General features: G+C 48.3%; 1 protein-coding gene across 1 annotated transcript in view; it reads right to left on the bottom strand.

Annotated features, from left to right (window-relative positions):
- Positions 1-6335, bottom strand: part of FNDC1 (fibronectin type III domain containing 1) — a 97865-nt gene extending 91530 nt beyond the window's left edge. Inside the window, 1 exon segment of the mRNA XM_006152238.3 lies at positions 6256-6335. The gene's annotated coding sequence lies outside the window, so the exon portion shown is untranslated.
- Positions 6336-6343: the final 8 nt, after the last annotated feature.

Below are 6343 nucleotides of genomic sequence, written 5' to 3'. Positions count from 1 at the left end.
TTTTAAGCCACCGGGTCCCGGACGCGAACCACGGTCGACTACGTGGGAGTCCTGCGACATAGCCATTACGCTAACTGCTGGTTCCCACCTGTGAACGTCTTTTGAACACAAGGGTAACTTTTAAGAGGAAGGATAGAGGATACTCACTCCTACAAAAACCAATACCTTACTCAATCCAAATGCTCTAATACACATCCCCTGAAGCTGGGGCGAGACACAGATGAAGCGACATCCACCACTGCTCCCACCTACCTTTTCTCGTCTGCAAAGGCACCAACGCTTCGTTTTTGTGAGGACCCTAACATAAATACTCTGTGCATTTACACGTACACACACACATGCATAAACCCTGTGCATTTACACACACACACACATACATAAATACTGTGCATGTACACATACACATGCACATACATAAACACTGCATTTACACGTACACACACATACATAAACACTGCATTTACATGTACACACATACATAAACACTGTGCATTTACACGTACACACACATACATAAACATTGTGCATTTACACATACACATGCGCATACATAAACACTCTGTGCATTTACTCGTACACACACATACATAAACACTGTGCATTTACATGTACACACACATAAACACTGTGCATTTACATGTACACACACATACATAAATACTGCACTTACACATACACACGCACATACATAAACCCTGTGCATTTACACGTACACACACATACATAAACACTGTGCGTTTACATGTACACACACATACATAAACACTGCATTTACACGTACACACACACGTACATAAACCCTGTGCATTTACACGTACACACACATACATAAATACTGCACTTACACGTACACACGCACATACATAAACCCTGTGCATTTACACGTACACACACATACATAAACACTGTGCGTTTACATGTACACACATACATAAACACTGCATTTACACGTACACACGCACGTACATAAACCCTGTGCATTTACGCATACACACGCACATGCATAAACACTGTGCATTTACACGTACACATGCACATGCATATTGATTCCGTGCCTTTTTTTCATACCTGTAAATGCTCACCTCTGTAGTCATCTACTGAAATAAAAAAGCTCTTGACAACAAGGGTTTTGCTATAATACAAAAAATCCCTGATTTGATCAAATACAGTGAAAAGAAATCTGCCTCTTCGTTAGCCAAGGGCGATGAGCCCTCTTCTGAAATGTTGGTTTTTAGGCCTCTCACCCCGGCCTCACTCGTGTTTTAGGAGAAATAGCGCCCACCCCCCCACAAGACTGAACTGGATCATTACCTTTCTCTAAAGTGTCTTCAACATCTATCATTGTGATCTCTGTCCTCTCTTTCTCCTTCTTTATTGCATCGGATGATGGTCCTTATCCTGGGACCTCACCGATGTCCTCAGCCTTGTCCCCTAATTCATGGGAGGAAGAACTGGGACGCTGCAGTCCTTCTAGAATCTAGTGATACGTGCGACGCTCAGCTGATGGCCACAGCAAGTCCTCCACCAAGCGGGCTCCCAGCACGGGACAGCAAGGGGTGTGCTCACCGCCACCTCCGGAAGAGGACAGAACTAAGAGGGAGAACCTACAGAGCTGGGGCAGGGCGGGCCGCAGGGAAGCTTAGAAGGGCTCTCAGAGATGGCAGGGATTGGCATTCACTTGGTCTGTCCCAGAGAGCAGATTAATTAGCCCAAGGCCTCCAGTGGGAAAATGAGCCCTGAGACTCAAACCCAAGCACACTGACTTTTCACCTACTTCCCTTCATATATATCAGGGGCTCTAAACCTTTTGGTCTCTAGATTCCTTTCTACTCTTAAATTTAAGAGAGTCCCACCAAGGTTATGTTTCTGTGGGTTTTATCTATCCTTATTTATCATACTAGAAATTAAAACTAAAAATTTTAAAATATATATTAACATCATTTAAAAATACTAATTATAAGCCATTGCATGTTGACATGCAAAAACATTTTTATGAAAAATTACTATTTTCCAGAAGGAAAAGAAAATGTGACAAGAGAGGCAGCATTTCAATGTTTGGGCAGATCTCATTAAGAAAAGTGACCTGGCTCTCCAGTCTGCTTCTGCTTCGTCTGCAGCAATATGCTGTTTTGATTGAAGAAAATCCCACCTCACACAGATTTTCATAGGTTTTTCAAATAATTTTGGAAAATCTTTGATACTACACCAAAACTCATCAAGTAACAGTTTCTTAAAGGTTAGTCGCAATGTAGGATCTGTAACCCGATAACAATTTTTTTACATTTTGTTGTAAAACTCCACTAGGCTGTCTTGTACTTCGAATGGATCGCTTACCCAGGCAAGATTTTGTATACGACATCTGGGCCATTGAATTTATTGGTTCACTTGGTTAGGCAGATCATCTAAATGTTCATGTGTTTTATAACGTGGTATTTAAAAATCACATTCAGTTATATCACCATGACTCTCATTAAAGTTTTTAAGTATTAGAAGATGCTCAGTCTTATGAAAGTGGGAAAAACTTGGCAAAATTCTCTTAAAAATTTTTGCCAGAGGGTGCATGTGCTCACCAGAGAGAGGGAGAGGGAAAGGGAGAAAGTGTCCCCATGGGAAATGGCCACACTGCAATCCCTTTTCCTCCGTTTCTCCAACCCGTTGAAATTGGGGGCAAACCACAGAGTCAGTCCTGTGGGATCCTGTCGCCTTAATCACCAGGCCATGTAGCCACTCCAAACTTGGTAAAATGCTAAATTTCACTTGAAAGCTCAAGTTTTATGATTGGCAAGAAACATTAGCAGTTACTTTACTAGAAGTAGCAGGAGCCTTTGTTCATTCTCAAGAAAATGTCTGCCAAATTCCCAAGTCAGAATAACCATAGTTTATCTGTAATTACTCTCTTTGGCAAGTTAGGGATTCAGTGAAAAAAGCAACTCATTCAATTCACATCTCACACTATCCTTGGGGCTCCCATTGAACTCAGGTGGCCAGCAGAATTGCTTTATATGGCCTTCCGTTTTTTTCACACAGAATATTAAATACACATACAATTGGGCTGGCCTTGTAGCCTAGTGGCTTGGGAAGCTGGATTCCACTTGGCCCAATGCAGTTCCAATCCAGACCTAGTGACATGAAAAACATATTGAGCATGTGTGTGTGTGTGTGTGTGTGTGTGTGTGTGTGTGTGCGTGCACATGCCCAACATTCCCAAAGGATGGAGAAATGGAGAAGACACTGTGGTGTGACCACATTCCATGGAGGGTGCTTTCTCCCTCCCCTTTCTCTGTCTCTCTATCTCTCACTGGTGAACACAAGCATCTTCTGGCAATTAAAAAAAAAAAGCAGACATACAATGGGTCCAGCAGGCATAGCTGTTACATCACTGAACTCCCACAGGGTCGACTGCAGTTCAAGTCTTGAACCTGGTGACTTGAAACTCATGCCAGGCACATGTGCGTGTGTGCCCAAGATCCCAGGAGGAAAGTGGAGGAGAAGGGATTCAGCATGGCCAACCCCTCTGGGAGGTGATTTCTCACTCTCCCTCTCACTGTCTCTGTCTCTCTTTCACCAGTGAGTGCACAACCCTAAGACAAAAACCTCTAAAAATGTAAAAACCACGCAGGACCAGCAGGTGGTATAGCAGTTAAGGTGCTGGGCTCCCATGTGGTTGACTGCAGTTCGAGTCCCAAACTTGGCTGTTTGAAACTCACAGCGGACGCGTGCATGCCCGAAATCCCAAGAGAACAGAAAAAAAGAAAAAAAGAAAAAAAAAAAAGGGACTGCAACGTGGCCATACCCCGTAGGGGTGATTTCTTGCTTTCTGTCTCTCTGGTGAGTGTATGTGCCCCATAACAACAACAACAAAAAGACATTCATTCCAGAGTAGAGATTTGATATAATTGACAAGTTTACTGTGGCATCAAGGACATTCTTAATGAAAACTGGCATGTCTTTTCCTCACTGCAAAGACCTGAAAATTTCAATGACTACCAGTGAGCTATGATGCCCCTGCCTTGCTTCGTGGTAAAATACTAGCCATTTTACTCACCAAGCATTTCACCTCTGTGCAAATACCAACAATTAAAACGGTAAACCGTATCTTAGTATCGCTTTGAAAACAGTTCACCTTAAGGATTCCGTGAAAGGGTCTTTAAACTTTAAAGAAGAAACTAAATGTCACTCCTGAGATAGCCCCTGGAAAGGTGCAGAGGTGCCCAGGTGTGCCCACATGTTTTAGAAAATCGGACCATCTCAGATGGCAGGCTCCACCATAAATTGTCAAGTTTGCAGAGTACAGCACAGTAGAGACATGGGTGTGGGTGGAGGACATCGCTTGCTTGTTTTGTTTTGTGTTTTAATTGAACCTAAGTGGAAGTGTCGACCTAGCTCTCCCATGCACCCTACTTCTGCTTTAAAGAAAGTCCCTCTGTAGCTACGGTGGTGTGTCACTGTTAATGTGGCTCTAGACAGGGCTTGACCCAAGCAGCTCTCCTGGTCCATGCCCTGATCCCACAGAGAGCAGGGCACTCTGCCCACGGCCTTGCCCTGAGACTGGGGTGCAGACCACGGCCACGCCGTGATTCCTGCCATGAGACAGACAGGGAGCCTCCCAGGGAGACCGCGAAATCAATTGTGCACCCCACGCCTCCTCCACGGCTTGGGGAGCTACCCAGAGGTTGCAATATCTGCTTCTCTCCTTCCATTATTTGATTTAAATATGGTAATATCCATTTTGAAATGTGCTTGTCCTCTTTTGTCCATTTCTAGTCTGGTCATCATTTTACTGCAAATCCCACGTCAACACAGTAGAGAGAAGTTCCAGCAGGCGTTCCAGCTCCCACATTCCACAGCTCTGTGATTTGCAGAGCAGAAGGCAAAAGAAGGAAGAGTGCCGATGGCAGGACTTGGGAGCTCAGCACAGCCCTGACTGCAGGCACACCCCGGCCTGCCCCGGCAGGTGGCCGCGGGAGAGCAAAGGATTCAAACTGGAGTCACCCCAAAGTCGCTGACGGGATCCAGTTGCAGACCGTTTTCCGAAACAAACACGCTTTCACCAGTTGGAAAATTTTAACTTAGAAAAACAAAAGCCGTGGGTTGTAAGTGGGAAGTTGGAAGAGTTTAAAATAGTTCTTGCCCCTGACAAGTGCTGTGCACAGACTGCGAAAGTTTTCCTAGAGATCAGGAACAGAAGGGCCCACCGCTGGCAGCGCCTGTGCCTCGCAGCGTGTGGCCTCAGAGCCCCTGGCATGAACCCCAGCCAAGAGCCATGACGTATCTACGCAGTCACGGGCGGCGTGAGCCCCAATTTCCTCCCTGGACCCTTGAAGTAAGAGATCCACAGAGACGGGAGCGGCCCTCTCCCGAATAGCCCCGAGTCTTGAAGCCCGGTGGGAGAGGAGAGCGTCCACCGGATGTCCACTTCTTGGGCTTCTACAGACCGATGACACGAAAGTAAAAGCCACCAAGTTTCAAGTGTGAAAATGCCTGCACGGGGGTGGGAAGAAGGGCCGCCAGCGGCTCCGAGATGGCAAGCCCGCCACAGCCTCTCGGTCTGCGGGAAACCTGTGAGCGCTCTGGCCAGGGCGCACTAGCGTTTTCTGAAAAGCACTGCTCGCCAAGAACGCGTCCACCTGGCCCAGCCTCAGCCTTCGGAAAAGGGCGAGCCCAGTCTCTGCAACCGACATCCCAGTCGGTTGGGATGGCCCCAGCCCCAGCTCCAGCTTCCCGGGGTCAGGCTCCTCCTGGAGCCCAAGTCCCCGGCCGCGCGGGCTGCGCTTTCCCATGCCCCTCCAGCACGGTTCTCCTGCTCGCCTCCCTCTGGGCTCCAGGGCTCCCCTCCAACAGCCATCCCACCTAGAACCGGCGACCGCGGGGAAGCAAAGATGCCAGCCGACCGTCCACGCCCTCAGGAGGGGTGAGGTCCGAGCAAAGAACGGCATTTCCCCCAACTCTCAGGTCGCTTTTCTTATCCACTTTTTTTCCCTTTGCCTAATTCCGCCGGCAGTTAGAGGGCTCCGGTCTCCCAGCCTTCGTTCGTTGGACAGCAAAGTTAAAAGCAAGAGCGCCGCGGTCCCCTAGCGCCGGCCCCCTAGCGCCGGCGACGCCCCCGAGCCCGCCTCACGCGAGTGATGAGGACGCACAGGTTAGTGACACGACACGCAGCCAGCACAGAGCGTCCCCAGAGCGACAGACGGGGTGACAGAGGGGGCGAGGAGGGCGCCCGAGAGCCGGGCAGCAGGGCCCGTGTGCCGCGCGTACCTGGGTCCCCCGCCGAGGAGGCGGCCGGGAGCAGCGCGGCCAGGAGCAGCAGCGCCGCCCAGGGGAGCGGGCGCGGCGCGCGCAGGGG

The sequence above is a fragment of the Tupaia chinensis genome, unplaced genomic scaffold (genome assembly GCF_000334495.1).
Source record: "Tupaia chinensis unplaced genomic scaffold, TupChi_1.0 Scaffold000346_1, whole genome shotgun sequence".
NCBI classification, from domain to species: Eukaryota; Metazoa; Chordata; class Mammalia; order Scandentia; family Tupaiidae; genus Tupaia; species Tupaia belangeri.
Note: the sequence above shows the minus strand (reverse complement) of the source record. Positions and strands in the feature narration are given on the sequence as shown.